Source organism: Petromyzon marinus, chromosome 42 (assembly GCF_048934315.1).
Source record: "Petromyzon marinus isolate PM22_M1 ecotype Great Lakes invasive population chromosome 42, UKy_Petmar_22M1.pri1.0, whole genome shotgun sequence".
Classification (NCBI taxonomy): Eukaryota; Metazoa; Chordata; class Hyperoartia; order Petromyzontiformes; family Petromyzontidae; genus Petromyzon; species Petromyzon marinus.
The window spans coordinates 10,644,440-10,668,353 of NC_133708.1; the positions used below are offsets into that span (position 1 = coordinate 10,644,440).

At 46.3% G+C, this 23,914-nt stretch overlaps 1 protein-coding gene across 7 annotated transcripts in view; it reads right to left on the reverse strand.

Annotated features, from left to right (window-relative positions):
- LOC116951149 (neuronal cell adhesion molecule-like) overlaps nucleotides 1–23,914 on the reverse strand; it is a 130,033-nt gene that overhangs the window by 83,826 nt on the left and 22,293 nt on the right. For 2 of the 7 annotated variants that reach the window (XM_076073508.1, XM_076073511.1), the window contains exon 2: nucleotides 7,804–7,952. The exons of the other annotated variants lie outside the window; for them this stretch is intronic. The gene's annotated coding sequence lies outside the window, so the exon portion shown is untranslated. The remainder of the gene's footprint in view (nucleotides 1–7,803; nucleotides 7,953–23,914) is intronic. 7 annotated transcript variants of the gene reach the window in all.

Here is a 23,914-nt window from a genome sequence, read left to right on the forward strand (position 1 = left end):
CAATTGCCCCGTGCACCAAAAAATACTCCCGATGTGAGATAGGACAGCCACTTTAAAATACACGCTTTGGAGTCACAATTATGCTACATGTTCGGTTTAATATAATGTCTCAGTCGGTGTTCTAAAGGTGATTAAGAAAGAAAAAAATGACCTTGCAAAGACTACAATTTCGATAAATTCCCACCATATAATCACTTAAGCACAGAATTACTCGGAGCAACAAACCATTATTGTGAGTTAGTCAGTTCGTTTATCACAAGTAGATGCCAAATGTGCACAGCAAGAATATGTGGATGAAATTAATTTTAAAAAATGCATCAAAGACTTTGGCCCTAAGGCAATGGAAGGAAAGCCCGAAACTGCACAAAAAGAAGCAATGCCAGCAATTACACTCAGATTCAGACCTACGAATCAGAGGCATCACATTGTTTATCAATGTAAACTCAAACTGAACTATGTTTTTTTTTGTTTACCAGGTAAGGCCCGAATAAGCTATAGTTATTTTTCAGAAGTGAACGTGGCCACAAATGATAGCTCAACAAAGTGGCTTATCGTGTGGAAATTTATAGCAGCCAAATACTCTAAACGCAGCACGTTGAGTCTTATTGTGACGGGGGAAACTGGAGGACCTTGGAGAAAATTCCACGCGACCACAGGAAGAGAGACACCCAAACTCCAAACATACAGCAGGCATCAGGGTCGGGATCGAACCCACGCCCTCCTGCATACCAGGCGAAGGAGATAACATCTCCTAGCCACTGCGGCTCGAAGCGATGGCGAGTTTTCCTCGCCAAGGGGAGAAAAACTCGCCATAGAGGAAGACCACTGCGGAGGTGGAGCGAGAAAATTGGCCGACGTGCGTGACATGGACCTGTGGCACTGAAGGGCCATCAAAAAGGATGGCGACAGAGGCTTTCGTCCAGCAGGGAATAGACCAGGGGGGGTGACAATCTGTGGCTACGGAGTCGCATGCGGTGGGCCCCTTCAAGGAGCGCTTCGTGACGTTATTTTTTTGTTTAAGGACCACCATCTCGAATTAAGCAAATGCACTGCAGCTCTTGAAATATTGAGGTTTATTTTGTGACAGAATTCGGAAAAATAATGTCTTGTTGTTGTTGTTTTTTTTTTTAAGGAACACCATCTCGAATTAAGCAAATGCACTACAGCTCTTGAAATATTGAGGTTTATTTTGTGACAGAATTCGGAAAAATAATGTCTTGTTGTTGTTGTTGTTGTTTTGCTTACCGACTCCTGGATTAGACAATGGTTCATGATGACGACGGCGAGATAAAAATGGTGCGAGAAAAATAAAATAAAAGCACCATTCCCGTTGACCTCGTAAAAAAAACACGCACACCTCCACGCTCGCTCTGCCTATCCGATGAGGCAGCGAGACCAATCCCCAACCCGCCAGCCCCTCTTCTGCTCTGAACTCAGGAGCACTGCGCCTGGGGCGAACGCCCGCAGGGAGTTTCTGTACCCCCATGGCCGCGTCGCGGTTTGTGCTCTGCACCGGGCTCCTGTTGAGATGTAAATAAATACAAATGTATGAAATATAGCTTTGTATGAATTAATATATAAATTAAAAATATAAACAGTTGAAAAAAAGCATTACATTTTCGTTGGCCTACAAAAGAAATGAAACCGTGTAGAATCTCCACAATCTTAGCACCTCGTCGCAATTTACGAGGAGGACAGCCCCCACAACTGAGGCTGACGTGATCACAGAGTTCACTTTGTTCAGCAGGAGGAAAATAATTGCATTTTGAAAGGCGGCGGCGGGGGGGGGTAAGGGGGAGACTTTTTCGACAAAAAAGACTACATTGTACAACACCGACTGTGATTCAGAATCTTTGAAGCCCACTGAAATGTAAATACGAGATTCAGAGAGCAGGTCTTGCACAAAAGAACAACTGAATTGACCCAGACATCAATATTTACCGATTCTTCATCTCGAGTGCACCAGACCTGCGTAGAGAACTCTCGGCTGAGTGAATCTCTCTCACCATCTCTTGTTCTAGCCCGCCAAGTAAAACATCGACTCTCAGTTAAAAGTCAAAGATTGAGATTTCTACTCCGAGGACAAGGTGGGACACGAACGTGGCCAATTTGTCCCACCAGTCATTGCTCATTGGCTTCCGGTTACCGAACGAATACGTGATGAGGTCGCACTAATTACACACAGAGTGCTCGTCACAAGTGGATCACAACACCTTGCTCATCTCGTCATGGAGCGGAAACCATCACACGAACTCCGGTCAGCATCGCAGCAAGCGTCTTTTGGCGAGCCGTCGAACAAAGACGGTCGCTGCATCGCGCGTTTTCGAATGCGCTTCTGCGGCCGTCTGGAACGCTCTTCCTTCCGATATTAGGAAGCCACTGGAGCTACGCACTTTATAAATCTAGATTGAGCTCTCGGCTGAGTGAATCTCTCTCACCATCTCTTGTGAATCTAAATTGAAAACTAATTTATTTCGAACTGCTTTTAAACGTTGTTTGCTGTTCTCTTCGCACACTCCGATTAGCCAGGCTGGCTACATACGTGTATGTGCGAAAGAAGTTAAACATATTTGCAAACCTCCATACCTTGCGAAGTCATTTTTTTGTTTATTGGCAGCTAAGAGGCAACAAATATAACTGTCGATTTGCTTTTCCTATTTAAGGCAAACTGAACAAGCGGTTTCACGTGATGCTTTCAGACTTTGCGAATCGTTTACTACGGCTCACTTCTTAATCCCGGCCGGGTAGCTCAGCGGTGGACCGGATCACAATCGGAATATTACCGAGTTCAAACTCCTGCTTGAGAGTTGACTTGGCCCATCAGCCCTCTGCAGTCGATAAATTAAGTAACTGCTTTGTGGGGAAGTCAACAGTGGTCGTCCATTGGATAGACTTACCCCTGCCATCGGGATGGACGTCTGTGAAAGAGCTTTATTGATTATCAGATTCCTTCAGTATAAATAAATATTCTGCTTCTGAATGGAATTTCTACCACTGAGTATAAAGGAGATTAACACCACCTCAATTCTCATTTGAGCAGGAAATCACTTTGGCTGTTTTGCTTGTTTACCCAAGACTAATTGGAGTGTGAATTGCTTCGGCCAGGCATTACTTCTCAATCTTACCCAAACAAATGTGTAGCTTTGCAACCAACTCATGTCCCAATGTATTCATTTAAAGTCAACACCACTTTAATATTCTCAGAGCCAGCCTATTCACACAGGCATATATTCATAATTGCAGTGACAGATCATCCATTTAGCAGAACGCTTGAATCACGTGGACTTTAAAGTCACGGTGCTTGGAGGACATTTTCTTTTTAAAACCTTAGCACTTAAGTAAAACACAATCTTTAATTGACGCTTTAAAAACCAGCATTTCTACAACATGCCTGACGAACCAATAAGTACAGCGGCACGTGAACCCATGACATGTCAAATTGCTGCAGACATTACGTTTTGTTATTTCACTGCATTGCTTCTTACGGGATCATTAAAGGCCCTTATCTGTTATTTTTAAGCATAGAGTCACCTTGACTGCTCCATGTATCGGTGTAAGCACCTCATATTTATGAAATAATCGAGTGCTAGTCCGGTCAAATTGGGAACACTTTGGTAACATCCAAGGTGGATTGGCCAGTTCTTGTGTCAGGAACTTGGGCGATCGAAGTTTAATAAAATTACACGTAAAGATGAAGTTAGGGTGAAATAAGTCCGGTTTGTCAACGCTCCTACACTCACCGATTCACTCCAATAACTCGGCCACCAATGTCCAGTTGCCTCCTTACTTCCTCCTGTTCGCTCCCTGTGAAGCATAAGGCAGCAGCAAGCCCACGCCATGCCGGACGGTCTTTCGCAGCTTTCTCTGCTTCACCCCAAGACAGTCCCCCCCCCCCCCCCCACATGGTCTTCAGTTGGTCTTGAACGGTGCCGCCACCAGGTGGACTTCGGCCTGCCCCGTGGTCTTTTCCCTTGTGGTGTCCACCGTCGGACAGTTTTCGCTGTGGACTCGGGTTCCATTCTCAGCAAGTGTCCCAGCCACCTGAGCTTTCCCGTCTGCTATGTTCCGCGTTTGGCATCTTGCATTGGTCCTTGTGACTCTTGTACTGCTGGTGCCGCTTAGGGCATTGTTCTGTGTACCGTGTTGCCTCTCACATTTATTCAGTTGCCTCCACATTACTCTTGTATTGCACCGTTTATGTGTCGTGTGAGTGCCATCCCGTCTTACTTGTGAGTTGTCTCAGCAAATACAAAACAATAACGAATGTCCCTGTCATATTTCTACTCACAGGACTCTCCTGCATATGGCGCGTTATGGGACTTGCTAAAATGTCCCTGCCGTGGCATTTTAAAAAATCTCAGATGATATCAGGACATCAGGCCAGCATGGAAGAGACGATCAAAAATACGGTGTGGAGAGAGCTGTCCAGAGCTCCCACTCGGGGAGGGCCTTTTGCCAATATTAAAAAAGGCAACGTTTTGGGCCATTAATTTATGTATCTTGGACTTCTCTCGCATCGTGCGTAGCCAACCCTGCTAACCGGGCAACAAACGGAACGCAAAAAGCAGTTCGAAAGAAATGAGTCTTCAATCGAGCAATGGCCCTTCTCCAGGGCACATAGAGGCTCGACAAGTAGAGTCACTCCACTTGGGGCACTTTGTGGCCACGTGAAGTGTCAAAGCACTGCTGGCAGGAAGTCCAAGTACAAACTCAGGTGTTATGGGCCGACTGAAATGACTGGTAAGATGCACCACGTGTGTTCCTCATTGTGCCACTTTGCTGTGTTTTAGCCGCCCGGTGGTCCGCTCGTTGCTGTGAGTATTGCTCCTCCAACCTCTGTTGTTGTTGAGAGGTGAGAACCTCCAACTGCCTAGTAGCATCCTCCACGAGCCTCCTTAATAGAGGCCGATCTTGACACCGCCGGTACCAGTCATCGGCAAGTCCGCTCAGCTCCACATCCTCCCATACCACATCAGCCCACCCCTTCTCTAGCCCGTGCCACACCCGTTAAGCACCCTCTATCGGGCCAAACAAAAACTGCTTGGGCAAGCGGTAGCTGGGCATGCGGGCTACGTGACCCAGCCTCATGCACTGACACACACTCTCGCACGTATGCACATATTGATTTTTAAATGGTCCCTCCGTTGGATGCTCTGTCTAAAGCTTTCTCTGAAGAACTCTCTGTATTATTCATGTGCTGCAGGGGAAGCTCTGCCAATGTCTCACCGTATGCACCCACTCCACTGTCTGGCCGTGATATTATCATACGGACAAGACAATGTGAATCCAATTTGGGAATGTGGAGTAAATTGGATGGAGAATACTCCCAGGTTAAGTGGAACGTACGCAAAGGTGAATGGGCGAAATCTATCAGGCGATGGACAAAATATATTAACGAATGCATTTGTCTTGTATTGTTCATTTCGCCACCACAATGAATAATGAATATATTATTTCCTAATTAGTACAAGAGCTTTGTAAAGTGTATTTGTTTTAAAAAAATAAAGTTTAAGCCCCGATTGTGAATCCACTGCTAGATAAAGGCCTCCCCCCCATTCAGTGATGGTCATTGGGGTTACTTGATTGTACCAGTACGAGTTGTCGATTTTTAGTTTCAATATCTAAGTCTTGACATTGGATTACGAAGCAAAGGACCACAGTACACCTTGAATGTGTCTGGACGCTAAGCGCTAAGTAAAGGTTTGAGGCTGGTTAGTACTTGGACGGGAGACAGCCCTGGGCGTTTCGTCGCCAACACTGCAGAGTGACATCCGACTCGCTCTTGCCCCCACCAGCCCCACCGATCCACCGTCACCAACCACCACGAAGTGGTGAAGTATGGTGAAACTAACGCTGACAACCGAATGCACCATACGGAGGCCCTCGTCCAGCAGTGAATTAACAAAGGGTTTGGAAATATTTTATGCATATACAGTATATGTTTTTTTTTACGTATACATCCAATTATTTTAAGTTCAGTGCCACACGCTTAAGGGCATCGCAAAATGTGGAGCCTGACATCGCATCATACCTTTGGTCAACATCATATGTACGTAGTAGAGTACACCATTACATATGCACGGTGGTCGAATGGACATTTTGAAGTCCTGGCGTAAAAACCTATCCACCCTGCAGCCTAATTCCACTGTCCGCTTCGCCTCTGCGGAAACATCATGGCATGAGCATAGTATAGTAACCATCAAAGTCGGTAATCGGGATAACCGGATATCCGGCTGCTGCAAAATGCTGCAGGCTGCCACCTTGTGCTGCCCTGCAGGCTGCCACCTTGTGTGCTGCCCTGCAGGCTGCCACCTTGTGCTGCCCTGCAGGCTGCCACCTTGTGTGCTGCCCTGCAGGCTGCCACCTTGTGCTGCCCTGCAGGCTGCCACCTTGTGCTGCCACCTTGTGTGCTGCCACCTCGTGCTGCCCTGCAGGCTACCACCTTGTGTGCTGCCCTGCAGGCTACCACCTTGTGTGCTGCCCTGCAGGCTGCCACCTTGTGCTGCCCTGCAGGCTGCTTGAGCGGCAGCCTTTCGAACTTATCGAACTTATTAGCCACATCAGCGGCTCCGACTTATTAATAAACTCCGCGTTCAAATCCAATAAAATTTGTTTTATACATTTGTGGCGCCCATTGGAAAACATACACTGGATATCACAGAATATTGAAGTCAGCCCCCGCAAAGTCAAAATCCTGTCTCCGCCCCTGGTAAACCATCCTCAAAACCGGCCCCATTTCTACCACTACATACAACATATATGATGATGATGGCGAGTATTCCCCTGCACAAAAAATCTCGTGGACCGCATCAGCGATGTTCGAGTTAAACTGCGCGCAGATTCTTCACTCTTCGCGTCATTGGGACACAAAGGGCTCGCGTGGTTTTCTGCTCGTGTTCTGTTCTCAAGCCCAGTGCCATTGGTGGGAAATTCCAACATTCCTACGACGTTCTTGGCACGTCTCGCCACGCCTGTGTATGTGCGTGTGCATGTTGAACTTGTTTCGCGCCGTACGTAGACAACTTTGATCATTATAATCGGAGGTGCGGGGGAAGGACAACAAACGAAACACACAAAAAGCAGTTCTAAAGAAACGAGTTGTCAATCGAGATTACTTGAAAGTGCATAGCTCCAGTGGCTTCCTAACATCGGAAGGAGGAGCGTTCCAGACGGCCGCAGAAAGCGCATCTAAAGAGCGCGCGATGCTGTGACCGTTTGTGTTCGATGGCCCAGCTGAGTTCGCTTGATGACGCTCCTGGACGCGCCAGCCGCCGTTGTTGCACCGGCTACCTGTCCAGCAAAGGATCGATTGCGAGCTGACCATGCCCATCTTTCAAACGTACGCAAGGAATTACAAAAGGCAGGGTGGGGACTGAGCCATTAGCAGGAAAGTGGTGGTGGTGGTGGTGGGGGTTGCTCAGGCACGCACAGCAACAAGTGGAGCAGCAGCATGCCACGTCAGGACAGAGGACAGAGGGTCCGTCGCTTTGCTAATTGTTCATAATCTGTCTCCACCGGTGGCCACCACCAATTTTCATCTCCCTAATGTGCGGGAACGGAGGGTTCGACTCCGTCTCGAAGGCCGTCTCACCGTGTCCGCAACGCCGGCAATTTTTGTTGTGTGTATATATATATATTTTTTACGAATGTTTTATTGACGTTCAGAGAACGGCCACGCGTTGCTGATGCACCGCCCGCAATGCGTCACCGTCGTCATCGTCAGCCGCAGTCCATCATCCGCCGCTGCGTGAAGGCTTCCCCGTTCAATGTTGCACGTCACAACGCCCCTATGTCGATGCTTACCCAGTGTGATGGCGTACAGTCTGATAACCCTCGCGGTGGTGGTGGTGGCTGTGGACGCCTGTAATCCAGCGCTCTCGAGGCCAGGGTTGCTGGGAATCACGCAAATGTTGCACAAACTCTCTTCCGGAGGACGCCGGGGTTGCCGTACCCTGGGGCGCCAGGAGAGGGCAGCACAGAAAAAAAATGCGGACTCCACCTGTTTCCGTCTGCACGGGATCGAGCTTCACACGTAGGTTTATCATTCAGCCACGAATCTGGCTGCCGCCTGATGAAGCTAGTTGTAATTACTGGAGAAACGTCGTACTCAGATTGCAAATGTCGTGGTTTGGCTCTCCAACACTACCGGTGTGCTGTACTAGTGACGAATTGGCCACGTTCTGTTTACGTGACAACCCTTACTGGCTGGCTGTGTCGGGTGGTGGCGGGTTTTAACGACACATTTATATATTTACGCGATCTAACCCAAAAGAACTCGATTATGGATGGGATAGAGCGTTTAGCCCTCGCACGCTTGGCAGCTTCTCTGGGTGCTCCCGTTTCCTCCCACAGGTAAACACTCGCTCGTTGTCCGGTTAACACCGCGACATATAGAGCAGCGCACAACTTGGGACAATTACGACGTCGGCTCATCTCTCTCTACGAGAGTGAGCGAATACTGCGAGCATCACACAAGTCGAGATGAGTATTGTTATTACAATCATTCCCGCGTGGCGCGGGGAGGCCCTCATCCTGCGGTAGTTTGACAAAAGGGTTGTACACGCACATGTGGACAAGCTGGTCATCGCCCTACGCTTAATACGTTCAGATCTGTAGCCTCGTTTAGCCTTGCTCAGACATCCCCGCAGGAGCACAAATGATACCACAACGATATCTGACAGCTGCCGCCCAAGGTACGGATCAGAATCCGAATCGATTGGCCCTTCTCCCTTGATAATTTAATCTTCCGCCCACGCTCCCCCTTGCACCGTGACTCGTTCGGCTCATCGCTTGAGCTAAAATGCCTCATTCTCGAACATTCCCACGAGACGTCTCACATCCCCACAGTGCATTTCGGGTCGCCGTCTGCATCTGTGACGCTGACGAACGTCAATAAAGTGGAGGATGATAACCATGGTGTGTATAATGTGCCCGTTGGGCAGGTGGCATAGCTGATCAGCCGCCTGTGTGCCACTTGTTGCAGAAGTTTACGGTTTGAACCTCGCGGCAAATACCATCGGTGTCCTGAACATGGATGTGCACTGTACGTTTCACAGCGAACGACGAACATCCCGTGAGGTCATTTGAAATGGAAAGCCACTTGAAGTGGTGTCGTGGTCCAAATCATCAAAATAAAAACAGATTCACCAATTACTCGATTGCAAGAACACACATTAACTACGAAACTACTGCAGACTACGTATGTGAAACATGGCACCTTTATGATAGCCTTACACTCTAAGAATGCCACGTCCTTCTGCGCCGCACCTCCGATTAGCACGGTTGTCTACGTACGGTGCGAAATAAGTTCAACACGCGCACACACGTAGCACGGTGGGCTACGTATGGTGCGAAATAAGTTCAACACGCACGTCATACGTACAACATTCCCCAAACGCCGTTGGCACAAAAGACAGACTCCGGCAATCAAAAAAGTGTTTAATTTCGCCCCCGTTATAACCCCTCAGAGCAAAACAAAGGGGTGCTTGTGTTTAGTTAAATCCGCAGTGATTCACGCGGGGTGATAATCCTACCCTCGTTGGCTCTGCCAGGGGAGCCCAGCGGCTGCTTGGCTGTTGGCTCCGGCCCCCCACATTCCACGTGCAAGTTCAGTCGGGTCGCACCACGAAACCCATGCAACCAGAAACTAGGGTGTAGCCTTTCCCTGAACTTCCAGCTCTGAATTAGACGCGCAGTCCCGGGCTAAATTCCCATTACCCTGCGTGTATGCGATTGACCAAAGTTTACATCGTCATAATCGTCTTCATTGGCCATGATTAATCCACTGCTGGATGAAGGCCTCCCCGGTCCTGGCACAAGTGTTCCTGAGCCACCAGGTCGCCAGCTGTAAAAATGTCCACGCTGAGATATAAGTGGTGGTGTGTGCTTACTTATTTATAATTATTTCGCTGTTACAATTTTCCACATGATAATCCACTTCGTTGAGCTATCATGTGTGGTCACTGCTGACAAAAAAAAGATTATAGCTCAGTGGGCCTTACCTGATAAAATAAAAGCAGTTTAACTGTTCCAATAGTTTAATATAAATGCCAATTAATATAAACACGATGGCCCACATACACACACAACCCAAAATTAAAGAAAGGTGTCTCCGTATAACCTCAAACAAAACGGATAACGGAATCGATGCATATGCGTGTTCATTCTTTCCATGTTTAAACCGCGGTTGTTCTCTTCGTCGTTTGAACTTTGCGGAGAGGGTTGACAATCTCTGCTGCTGGCTTTTTTTGAACTCAAACAAACAAACAAAAGCAGAGTAACAACGATTCCCGTGGCACAATGTCGACTCAGCCCGTGAGGCGGAATTATTTTTTTCTCTCTCTCTTAGCAAACACAAGCTGTGCGCTTAATTCAGCGAGCACTTCGCCGGAGGCGTCAGCACAGCGGTCGTGGCAAGTAACTACTACGACTACTGTGCCACTAATCGTACCACCGGCTCACACTTCACCATCTGCTCAAAATAAGTAATTAAACATTTTTTTAAAATATCTTTTACGCCAGTCCTGTCCTCAGTTTCCCCAATTGCATTTAATGAATACAATGTGACAATGAGCCCTTTGAAGGGCTTTATGATATTCCGGAGATGTTTAATTCCGCCAAAGCTGTATAACATTCTTGGAATTTAAAAGAAGTACATCTTTGGAAATGGCAGCATGAGTTCCAGTTGGTATTGACGTTGCATGCTGTGAATGTAAATGCATGTTCCTTTGAAAAACACAACAGCTAAGGATCCTGTGACCAAACCACCGCGAATGTGCCCGATGTCATCAGATCTCAGAAGGTGAGAAGGATGTAAACCCCTCGTGAGTGCTTGGAAGGATAACGGCCATGTCAAACACGGCCATGTAAAACACGGCCACGTCAAACACGGCCATGTAAAACACGGCCACGTACAACACGGCCACGTACAACACGGCCACTTTAAACACGGCCATGTAAAACACGGCCACGTCAAACACGGCCACGTACAACACGGCCACCTACAACACGGCCACGTAAAACACGGCCACGTACAACACGGCCACCTACAACACGGCCACGTACCACACGGCCACCTACAACATGGCCACGTAAAACACAGCCACGTCAAACACGGCCACGTCAAACACGGCCACGTACAACACGGCCACGTCAAACATGGCCACGTACAACACGGCCACGTGCCACACGGCCACGTACCACACGACCACGTACCACACGGCCACGTCAAACACGGCCACGTATAACACGGCCACGTACAACACGGCCACGTACCACACGGCCACGTACAACACGGCTATGTACAACACGGCCACGTACAACACGGCCACGTACCACACAGGCAGCTACGGGGTGATGTCGTGGGCACCAGAGGGCAGCGCAGTAAAAGTCAGTACAACGGTGTACTCGGTACAGCACAAGTTTAGTAAAAAAAAAACTTCAAATACCGGCATGGAGAGGCCCTCACTTATCAATCAGTCTACGGGCAGAGGGGGTTATTCGGTTCCACGTGGGGTGGTGAATGATTCCAGTGTCCACCATGGGCACTTTCCACCTTGGGTAGTCCACCATGGCAGTATCCACCATGGGCAGTGTCCATAACGGCCAGTGTCCACCATGGCCAGTTTCCACCACGGCCAGTGTCCACCATAGCCAGTGTCCACCAAGGGGAGTGTCCACCATTTGTAGATTGTAAGTGTGTGTGTATATCTACACACTGTTTTATAGACACCATTAGTATTCATGTTCATATTCCCAAGGTGTTTAATGTAAAAAAAATGGAATGAAATATCATATCAAACAATGGCAAGCTTAAATTTTGATTTAAAGCTTTCGTGACTGCAGTAATTCATATTCTTAGTATTTTCTATATATATTTTATTATATATTACATATTTTATTATTTTGTTGTTTCCCTTCAACGTGACTTTACCGAAAAAACTAAGAAAATGGCAAGCTTCTTTAACAAAATGTTTCCTTTTTGATTTAAAGCTTTCGTGACTGCAGGGATTCATATTCTTGGTTCTTTCGGTAAAGTCACGTAGAAGGGAAACAATAAAATTATAAAAATATAAAACAATAAAATTCTCACGACGTTTCGACTGCAACACAAACAATCATCATCAGGTGTGAAAACCACAGCAAGAACATTTTAAAAAGTGACGGGTTTTTTTAACGTTAGCACCACGGAGAGCGATTTTACAGTTTGTTCAGATGGACAAGTCCATCTATGTTCGGAAAAGAGGAGGGGGAAGACGAAAAATAATGGATGCGTCGTGAGAATTTTATTGTTTTATTTTTTTATTATTTTATTGTTTCCCTTCTACGTGACTTTACCGAAAGAACCAAGAATAAACATGTTTCCTATATAAATGCTACATTGGAAAACTTGCTATCATACATATTCGCGAATAAAGAGAAAACAATATTCAGGGTAAACAACGTTAGCAATTGCCACCCCGGTGGGTAACAACAATCCATCATTTGGCCATTGGCCCAAGAAATTAGTGGTTTGACAAATACGGGGAAGGGTTTACATCTGCCGGTGGGGGTGAATGGGTTAACAGATATAAAGAGCTCAGTGCGGGGCTTACGCACTGCCCACCAGCTTCCTAATCCCATCACGCGTGTGCATATGTTTGCTATCCTCCAGTGTGCTCGTATAATCGCGATTGCATTATGTGTATGTGGAGTTCCAGGGTGCTCGTGTAATCACACACAGAGCTCTTCGATGCGTTGCGGTGCATGCCATTAATTGCGACGCGATAACTCAATATTCACGCAAAATGAAGGAAAATGTTACAAATATCTTTGATGAATTCCGTACCGCCACTACATAAGCACGCAGCGGATTTATAAACAAATGTGTTTAAAGAGATACAAATGAAATTCGATGTGATTCTGTGATAGTTTATCAATATTTTGACGTATGCAGCGTACTTTATACACAATTTAACATTGGTGTGCACTGTATATCCATTCGAATTCATACACCAATACTATGAATTAGTAGTACAGTCCAGTGATAAACATGAGCCCTTTGTCAACAATTTCCTGGATGAGATGGAGGCCTCCCCATGCAGTGTCGGTCATGGGGGTTGTTTGTACATACTTCACCACGTGGGTCAGTGGGGGTTGTTGAGGGGGCGGAGGCAGGGGAGGAGGGTGGAGGTGGGGGTGGAGGTATCATTCGCCACAGTGAATCGAACTCAGGTGGCCGGGCTGAAAGCAGTGCGTTAACCACTGCACCACCACTCGCCTATTTGACTCCGGTACTGTCTAATCCTGGGATCGGCGACCTGCTGCTTTAGAGCCGCATGCGGCTCTTTAACGACTGCTTGGTGACTTTATTTATCAAGGACCACCGTCTCGTATTCACCACATGCACTGCGGCTCTTGAAATATTCCGGTTTTTTTTCTTCTTTACCGAATTAGAAAATAATGCCTCTTCTTATTATTTTGGTTGTCGACCACGGGTACAATCATACATCTGCACCTTTTTTTGTTATCGACCACTGTCTCAACACCCATTGCTCACTTCAGCATAACCCTAACCCTTGACTTCTTCATATCCTGTAACTATTGTAGCACTGGTGGCGAACGGCTGTAATCAAGCACTGTGGAGGCGAGAGTCGGTGGATCGCACACACGTTGTGATGAATCTCCCTTCCCGAGGGCTTCAAGGTTGCCACACCGTGGCTCGCAAGGATAAGGTAGTAAAGCAAAATTCAGACTCCACCTCTTTCGCCTGCATAGGACAGAGTGTCCAACCCCCTCCCCCTCCTCCTCGAATGCGTGGATTTTCTCCAGGCACTCCCATTCCCTCCCCATAAGTGCGCACTCTATAATTGGGTGAAAACATCTTGATAGAGAGGACTCAGGACCTTGGGCAATTGTTAGTGCCGGCTCACCGCCTGGCTGCCTTTCCCGTTCGTTTGTGGCCTCTGAGTCATCCTATCTCTCCATAAGAGCGAGCGAGTACTGCAAACGTTTATAAGTTAAAAATGTATTATTATTATTGTTGACAATGTTGTTAGCGATACGTTATACGTTGAAATTAATTATTATTATTATTGTGGACAGTGTTGTTTGTGATACATTATACGTTGAAATGTTGTTATTCTTATTATTGTGGACAGCGTTGTTAGCGAGCACCTTTTAAGGTTGACAAGCGATAAGAATCGGGGCATGGTCAGCACCACGGAGAGCGCTCTCTCTCTCTCTCTCTGTTTCTCTTTAATGCTGACGCAGACCGCGCTGCGCCAACGAACGTGCTTTTTTGTTGTGCTAACCGAGTTGGAAGCACCAGTGCACGCTCTCATATATAGAGAATAAAATGTCATTGCTGTCACTGGTATTGCGTGACATCGTCAGAAATTGGATACGGGAAGTAAGAATGGTAGTGCAGCATGCTCGCCACGACGCTGGTATTGCCAGAATACACGTCAATGTGTAAAAGGTGCTTCAAAAAAATGTTAACACTTCGGAGAATTTGTAACAATGCCACAAGAAATCTGCCCCCAGTGTCTGGTGATCGCCTTAGAGAAGATTCCAGGCAATGTGTTGACAATGATGGCGAACAAGTGGATACTCTTTGACTTTTTGAAGCTATTAACGTGCATTTGTTATCATTTGACAGTGTATTATCCGTTCTTTTTCGATTCAAAACGATAGTCCCAAATAAGTGTTGAACATTTTTTTGTCACACCCTGTATAAGTACTGCACTGTACGATAAAGATCTCCCCCGCATCCTAGCCTTTCCCAGACTGTTGGGATGAGCCTCTATGAAGGCCAGCACAGCGCACGAAGGGGGTGGGTGGTCAGCACCATTCCCGGGGCAGCCTTTGTCTCCCCAATGCTGACGTTTAGACACCACACCAAGGTACTCATACGAGGTTGAGTCTACCTCGGGGAGGCACAGGACCAGTCCAGATGATCGTCGCCGATGTTGAACTCGGGTCGCCGGGTTCGTAGCGCTAGCGCGCCACTCAACAATTCCTGTTGGGTGGGGATTTTCTATTTTAATTCAAGAGCCACCTCTTACCCAATCCCATTGTTACGTACAACGCATTGGGATTAGCACGGGTTGGCTACGTACGGTGCGAAAGAAGCTCAACACACATAAGCCGTACATTATTATTATTTCTACGCGACTGCTCCCCCACATGCATGTACTCAGACACTGTGTAAATAGCACAAGGCTTTTCTTGGCCGGCCAGTGGCTGAATATTTGTACTGATCAGATGATGTATTTCGTTAAAGCGCTACAAAACCTAAAAGCTGCATTCATAATGTAGAGCTTCGAGTGGACAGACGCCAAATATAAGATAATGCACAATATTCGCACCCAGATGGATTCCATGTCAGATTCTCCAGCGGCTGCAATTACTCCAATTGATGTTAGTCCATGGCAGGTGGATGGCATGCGCCGTGTGCGTGTGCGCATATGTGGAGAGTGGCGGGGAGCGGTGGTGTAGCGGTTAGTGCACTGCGCTATGAACCCGGCCACCCGAGTTCGATTCCCGCTCGCGGCCAACACAAGCGACGATGATCTGAACTGGTCCTGCGCCTCCCCTAGGTCGACTCGGCCTCAAATGAGTACCTGGTGCGGTGTGTCGTAAGCATCGCCACCGGGGAGACCCAAGGCGGTCGAGCGTGGTGGTGGCCACCCACCCCCTCGCGTGCCGTGCCGACCTTCATAGGCGCTACTCGCCAGCAGTGGTAAGTGTGGTGAATAGCGCACTGCGCTAGGATCACGACGACAGTGGCAAATATGATCACCATTCCTAGGCCTCCCCTAGGATGACTCGGACTTAAATAAGTGCAGCAATGCCCCGCTTTACGTCGGGGATGCGTTCCTCAAATGTGTCACGGCGAATATCGAAAAGATGTAAATCAAAGCGATTTAGAGGGTAAATCAAAGCGATTTAGAGGGTGGGTTGGAGGCGAAGACTGGTATTAATAAAGTGACGACATCTTCTTTCGTTCTTTCGGTAATGTCACGTAGAATGAGAAAAAAATAATAAAAGAACACAATAAAATTCTCACGACGTTTCGGCCACAACGCAAGCGGCCGCCTTCAGGTGAAAGGTACAGACCTGTCGGGACGACAGAGCTTCATTGAAGGTCTGTACCTTTCACCTGAAGACGGCCGCTTGCGTTGTGGCCGAAACGTCGTGAGAATTTTATTGTGTTATTTTATTATTTTATTCTCATTCTACGTGACCTTACCGAAACAACCAAAGAAGATGGATCCTTGCAGTCACGAAAGCTTTAAATCGAAAAGTGACGACGTTTTTTTGCGAAATTGACATTAATCGGGCATTTACTCTACCTGCTGCTTGTCTAAACGTCAGCACTGCGGAGACAAAGGCGGCCTTATTGAGATGATTTGGCTGCTATCCACGTGATAAGCCACTTCGTTGAGCTGTCATTTTGTGGCAAGATCGCTTCTGATAGAGACGCTAATAGATCAGTGGGGCTTACCTGGTAAAAAAAAACACAATTAAAACATATTTTTATCTCCTTACCTTTCTTACACTTTGCACTCCTGTAGTGTTTTCGTATTGTTTGTTTTTGTTGTAACTTTCTGACCCGCCCCGTACTGGATATCTGTCAATAAGAGATGTATAGCTCATCGGATTCCTCCAAGTATGAACAAATATTCCGATTCTAGTTGTTCGCTCACACAGCACTGTATGCCAATGGCTTATACGAGCGGGGGTTCTGTGTCTCTTATTCTACGTGTGTGTGTGTATACTGCTGCACCTTATCTGGCAAGATACCGGAGGTAGGGTTAGAATGAAGTGCCTCTAATCGCTGACTTACCACCGCTGAAACACTGAAGAATTAAACAATTGTTTAACGGGCTTAGAGGTACGGTAATTGTGTAATCCATGTATTAGTGTGGTCGTGCGTGTCAGACATCTATTTACTAATGCCGCTGCTACAGTATATACGTGTTAACAACACGTGCACGTACATTTCTCTTAGACTGGCATAACCCTGATTTGTATTAGATAATGCTGTTTGCATGTGTTGTGTACACACACACACACACGTTATGTGTGGTGTGGGCAGGCGATGCAGTGATTAGCGATGCAGTGATTTGGGCACTGCGCTCTGATGTTGTTTTATTTTTTACCTACGTGACTTTACCGAATATAACCAAATAGTATGGATCCTTGCAGTCACGAAAGCTTCAAATCTAGCATTCACTGCGCTCTGAACCTGTGAACCTGAGCTCGATTCTCAGCCATGGTTTAACGCTGTATCAGCCAATCACTGACCAGCGTGGTGAAGTATGGCCATACAATCCCACGTCGCCTAACGGCATAGCAAGGCTTTCGTCCCGCAGAGGAATTGACAGAGGGTTCTCAAGTGACCATTTCCAGCTACACGTGGGAATGCGTGCCGTGGATGTGAAATATTAAATTCTAGAGAGCAGCCCGTCCTACAGACGGGATTATCTTGCTCAGCGACTCAGTCCCCCTTCGTCCAACTCCCGTGCAGAGCTGTATCCTCCCCCTCGACTGGTGTGTACATTGTGGGCTTCCACTCCTCCTCTGTCGGCCTCTCTCACCACTCACCAGGCACCTGCCACTGCTCACCACCTGACGCTGTCACCGGATACTCACCACTCACCTGAACACCGCTGCCAGGTAAGCCGCCAGACTGGCATATGGTTTGTTTGTTTGATTGCAAATGCAGAGAATACGGGCTTTCAAATCAATAACACATATTTTTTTTGGACGGAGCTTAAAAAAAACATGGATTTTTATACGGTTTGTTCAAAGCAACACATACATACCCAGTGCTGTACTATTCAGCTACATATAGCCGAATGTTAGAGTGCTAATTGTAAGAGAAAACTATTAATCGTTTATCCAAGACAGCATATATAAAGAAGATCACATAACGTACAGTAACAGTCATTTCTTAATAAAGTTCATCAATACAGAAAGCTGGAGTAAGCCTTTTCGTGGAATCACATTACTGTGGCACCATTTTACTTGCTACCCGACATGGATTACATGGACCGGAATGAACGAAGACACACTCCAAGGCGTCGGCCCACGTCAACTCCAGTTCCACGCAAACGTAATCCGCGCCGCCTTTTGCGAATCGGCATCGTGCTAGCAATGCAGGGATGCACGGAGAGCAAAATGCTTTGGTTGCAGGTATTCAAATAGCCGTGTGATGTGCACACACGGTAATGTGAGCCCGAGGTAGTATCGATGCACAAAGAGCTATCGATTGCCCTTGGGCGTGGCCATCAGTATTATCAAGAGCAGCAGGGCATCCTGTCTGGTGGCACGGCCATCATCAGTGCATTTGCCTGCTCGATCCGTGCCAAGTTTGTGGTTTTAAATAACGGTCAAGGGTGTATCTCATACCGTGTCTTCCTTTCATGGCCGGTAAAATAGATATCGTTTTGAAGGTAAAGTTCCTGAGTGCACGTCGCGTGGATAGATGTACCCCTGTCATGGGATTGTGAGATTCCCATCGCTGAATCAGGAAAGTTAACGGTAGATGTGCACCAGACCTCGGCTGTTATGGTGAGGACACAGTAAACATGGGAATGTTGGGCCAATATTGGCCCAACGTTGGTTCAAAGTTAGTCCAGTAGTTCCAACCACACGGCAATGTTGGTTCAACGTTGCATGTTCACTGGGGAACTGCTCTGACGTTTGACTTTGAGCTCAAGGTATACGTTTAACGACTACACCCTGCGCTCCTCCGTCTGGCCAACTGTTCCATCCATTAAATTAGTTTATTGCGAATATTAACGCAGGGATACTAAGTTCATAATATAATATGCACGGTAGATTTTTTTTTTTTGCATAACGTGTGAATGGCTACACTGTAATATTTTGTTTTTTTTACAGATTAAATTCGTGAAGTGCAAACTATGACAATCACGCCATACTTTATTATTTACCAATGAATCCACCTTGGGTCTCAACACTTTCTCAAAAGGCCCCTAATTGGGACGTTTGGCCAATTCCATGACCGAGCCATTTGGCACGTGTAATGAAACCGGAGTACCCAGCAAAAAAAACCTCACAAACATAAGGGGATAACCCTCAACGGACTATACAGATTTGTTCATGAACCCACTTAGTTTGCTACCATATCCTGGGCACATCACGGCCCAGCGAGCTCCACGTATAAATTTATTGCACAACGACCACGCGCAGCCTAGCGGGATTTCAACCCCAGGCTTTTCACTGGCCCAAAATCATCACTCGCGTTGTATTTGTTGTTTTGTGTGATGCGTTACATAGTTTTGAGTCAAACTTTGACCCATAGCTAACAGACATGGTCCTTGTCCATAGATACTCGCCTTTGTTCAAGCAAGCTTGACTGCTGATGAGATAAAGATAGTCAAAACCGGTTTAGATCATTTGTTTGTATTGAACCGCTGATGCTGAAATTGTGCACTTTTACAAGGCTGTGATATGAAATACATTTGTTCGATCTGGAGGGACAGATATATGAAGGAGATTGTCTGCTTATTTGTTTAACCTACGCTATGAAATGCTTGCAAAACCAAGCCACCATTCTTTACCGAACCTAAGCAGCTTCTCAAAGGAACGTCTTTACATCTGAGTAACGCTGTGAATATACAGGTACTAAAGAAATTGTGCCCTTAGCAATACGGCTTTTAAAAACGTGATATCAGCAGGGCCATTTGTCAGCCGCATTGAAAGCAATGCCAACGGAGTGGAACCGATATGTCAAACGGGCCTTTGCATTTTAAGTTACGGGGTACCATAAAAGCATGTACATGCCACGGATGTACGGAACCAACGCAATGTTAGTATTTTTTTCTCCTGTTTGATTTGTACTAGGTGCCTCTGTGGATGTGTAGGCTTTGACTTTAACATAGCCATTTCTGTGACCAGTCACAAGCTAATCACTCAGCTATTTCAATGCTAAATTATCCTGTTTGATTTGTACTAGGTGCCTCTGTGGATGTGTAAGGTTTGACTTTAACATAGCTATTTCTATGACCAGTCACAAGCTAATCACTCAGCTATTTCAATGCTAAATTCTCCTGTTTGATATGTAAACCCCTTTGTCAAGGTGTGTCACTTCTCTAAACCAGCTTAAAAGACGCTACGAATCTTAACAACGTTCATTGAAGCTCTGTCGTCCCGACAGGTCTGTTACTTTCACCTGAAGAAGGCCACTTGTGTTGTGGCCGAAACGTCGCGAGAATGTTATTGTGTTATTTTATTTTATTAATTTATTATTTTATTCTCATTCTACGTGACTTTACCGAAAGAACCAAAGAAGAGGGCAATGTTAGTAGCCGGAGCCCCGTTTGTCCGGAGTGGGATGCCATTGTCGGGACAGTGTGGGCCACGAGGTCAGAACGTGACTAAAGATCAACGCAAGGTCTTGCAGTGGCGTTAGGGAGCATCATCCGCTCGGAGCCGAGCAAGTGAACTGCTGACAGTGAGCTCGCAGTGACGGCGCAACGCATCTGCACTGCTCCGGCATTATACCTCCATCCATCTGGGCACCACAGTGGCAAGATGTTAACTACCTCGCCTGGTATGCAGGAGGTGGTGGGTTCCATCCTGACCCTGACGCCTTACGCCTGCTGTATATTTAGAGTTTGCATGTTTCTCTCCCAGTGGTCGCGTGGATTTTTCTCCCGGTCCTCTGGTTTTCCCCTCCACACGTTTAGAATCAACGCGCGTTTAGAGTATTTGGCTGCGATACATTTCTACGCTATAAGCCACTTCGTTGAGCTATCACTTGTGGCCAGGTCCTTTCTGAAATAGCGCTTTCTAGCTCAGCGGGCCTTACCTGGTAAAATAAAAATAGCTTCGTTAAAATAGTTCATTGTGGTTTTTTTACCGTAATAGGTGGCGGCGTCTGCTAAGTTCCATAAAGTGCATCATAAGCAGACAAAATAATATCGCCAAGTCTGCGGCGAGCCACTGAAGAAGTGCTATTAATGCACCACAACCACAATCCTCCCTACTCACGTCTTAAACTGCCAGTCCGCAGCATGCAATAAATGCAGTCCTTGTGCACTGGGGTACGGCGAGGGAGTTTACACGGGGTTTAATTGAGTGGGGAGGCAATCGTAGATGCGTTTAGATAATGGTTTTAATGTCTTCATGTGCGTACGCACAGGATATGGTTGTCTTTGTGCGGAGTGGTGGGGCACGGTTTAACGCATTGCGTTACAAACTTTACATGCACGGGTTCAAATTTCCAGCCGCAGCTAACATCAGTGGCTCTTATCTGACACTGATCCAGGCCCTGCCTTAGGTTGACTCAGCCTCAAAAGATATCAGCACTAGGGAGAGACAAAGAGGGTTAGAATAAACGTCCTGTCTGGCGTCACATGCCATGCAAGTCCTTCTTTACAGAGCTCGTTATTGGCGGGTTTTTTTTAAGTAAATATCGCCATAACAAAAAATTTAAAATGTTTATGTCATACCAATTTGTTTGACTCCGTGGGTGCATCCAATGACACTGATTTCAATGAACACAAAACAACCCATAAACCTTCGTCCATTCAAGGATTTAAGGTTGTGGGGGTCGGTTCACCATACTTCACCAAGCTGATCAGTGCCGGCTGACGAAGTGGGAGGCCCAGGCTCAGTTCAGATGTTAGCCGAGGCTGGACATTTCACTCAGGTTCACCGCGCAATTCGCTAGCCATTGTGCCATACATCTGCCCATCTGCTATTATGACAATATTATGGTGCAATAAAACGTTGATTCTTTAACCAAACGGGATTAATGTCAGTTTGCGCACCTTGAATACACAAAGACTGATAACTTTACCATAGGGGTGCCACGGTGGTGAGATGTTAACTACCTCGCCTGGTGTGCAGGAGGTCGTGCATTCGATCCCGACCCTGATGCATGTTTATTTGGAGATTGCATGTTCTCCCCGTGGTAGCACAGATTTTAATCCCGAGTCCTCTGGTTTTGTCCCTTCACATTTATGAACATGCGTTTCGAGTATTTGGCTGCTATGAATTTCCACATGATGAGTCACTTTCTTGAGCTATCATTTGTGGCCAGGTCGCTCAGTGGGCTTTACCTTTTAAAATAAAAATAGTTAAATATTGAATTGCTATTCATACTTGGTAATGATGCTTTTCACTTTGTTCTGACTACCTTCCTCCAACCCTTCCTTAGTTTCCAATGGAAAACACTAATTAAGAGTGTTTAGAAAGTTGGGAGCACTTTTTATTCATCAAATTTAATTATAACAAACGACTACTCACACACGTCTGCATTAACAGCAAGCGACAATGCAACACATCTCTTGCTAATAATGGGGAGAGAAAATAACATATTTTTTTTACTTTACTTAATTGTTTTATAAAACAATCATTCATATTTGGTGGGTTTTGATATGTCAACAACGACCTCGATTTGCTAATGAGCAAAGATTTTTAAACATTTGCTGCATTTTTGACACGCTCATTTTCATTGGAGACGAGAAAAAGACGCATCCTTTTTAACATTAAATGTTGCAGCTGAGCAGCCTGTGCAAAAACATCTTCTCTGCCCTATCAATGCCACCGTCATTATTCACATTGAGAGACCACTTCACTGAAAAAATGTGCAACTCACTAATAATGCAGGCGAAAAAAATACATATGTGCATAATTCACAATCAACCTCCAGTAACTTATATTCAGCCGGAACAGTCTAGCACGCTGCTCCAGTAATTCTTATTTATGGCACGCCACATCCATCTCGCCATACCCTGTCCTCACAATAACGACGGTGGTCTGTGCAGCGATCTGTGGGACAGTTTGTGGAACAACAAAACAAAGAGAAAACTTACTGGAAAAGTGCTCAGGAATACCAGATGTCCTTCAGGGGAGAACTTGCATTCAACTTATTTGCCCTTGAGATAAACTGTATATGGTAACAACCGTAGCGTACCTGGCAATACCATTCGTCAGTCTATTTTTTTTATAGCCAGGAATAATGGTGCACACCTGCAACCCAGCGCTCGGTGTGTGGGGATTGGTGGATCACACAAGGATCACGACGTGCGCGAGAAATCAAAGTGTTCGGGGCTGTAAGGTGGCCAAGGTGGGGAGCTGCAGTGTTCACGAGCTCCTGACCCGTCCGTGTGGAAGTTGCGTGCTGGTTCCTTGTGTGCGTGGATGTTCTGGGCGCCGCGGTGGCGAGATGTTAACTATACAGGAAGTTGTGGGTTCTATCCCGACCCTGACGTCTGTTGTATAATTGGCGTTTGCATGGCTCTCTGCCCGTGGTCGTGTGGATGTTTCTCCGGGAAACTCCGGTTTTCCCCTCCACATTTAGAATGAACATCACCCGTTTAGAGTATTTGGCTGCGATATATTTCCACGTGATAAGCCCACTTCGTTTGGGTTATCATTCGTGGCCAGGGTCGCGTCTGAAAAAAAATATCTGTATAGCTCAGTGGGCCTTACCTGGTATAAAATAAAATAAAAAAAATAGAGTTGAAATAGTTTCTAGTTTCTCAAACGAATCTAGCTTCCTGCCATGGGAAGATCGCCGGGGCAAGCAATGCTTCACTCCCGCTGCAATTTGATTAACTGTCACAATCAGATTGCTATATATGTGTGCGTTTTGACATTATGGTAAATGACCATGGCTGCAGGATGCACATCAACTAATTACGTACCAACATATTGTTCGTCACAGGCACGATCCCGCACCGTGAGTGGAAGAATGTGTTGGCATCAAATGCGCCGACGCATCGAGTTACAGTCCTAACATATAGGGACAGGATCCTCTTGAAGAAAAAATAAGTGTATTGAGGCTATTTAAGAATGTTTTCAATTAACAAAAATGAAGGCCAATTTTTTTTTTCATGTATTGCCGTTGCGGTGAAACGGCTTAGCACACCGGACTTAGAACACACAGGCCAAC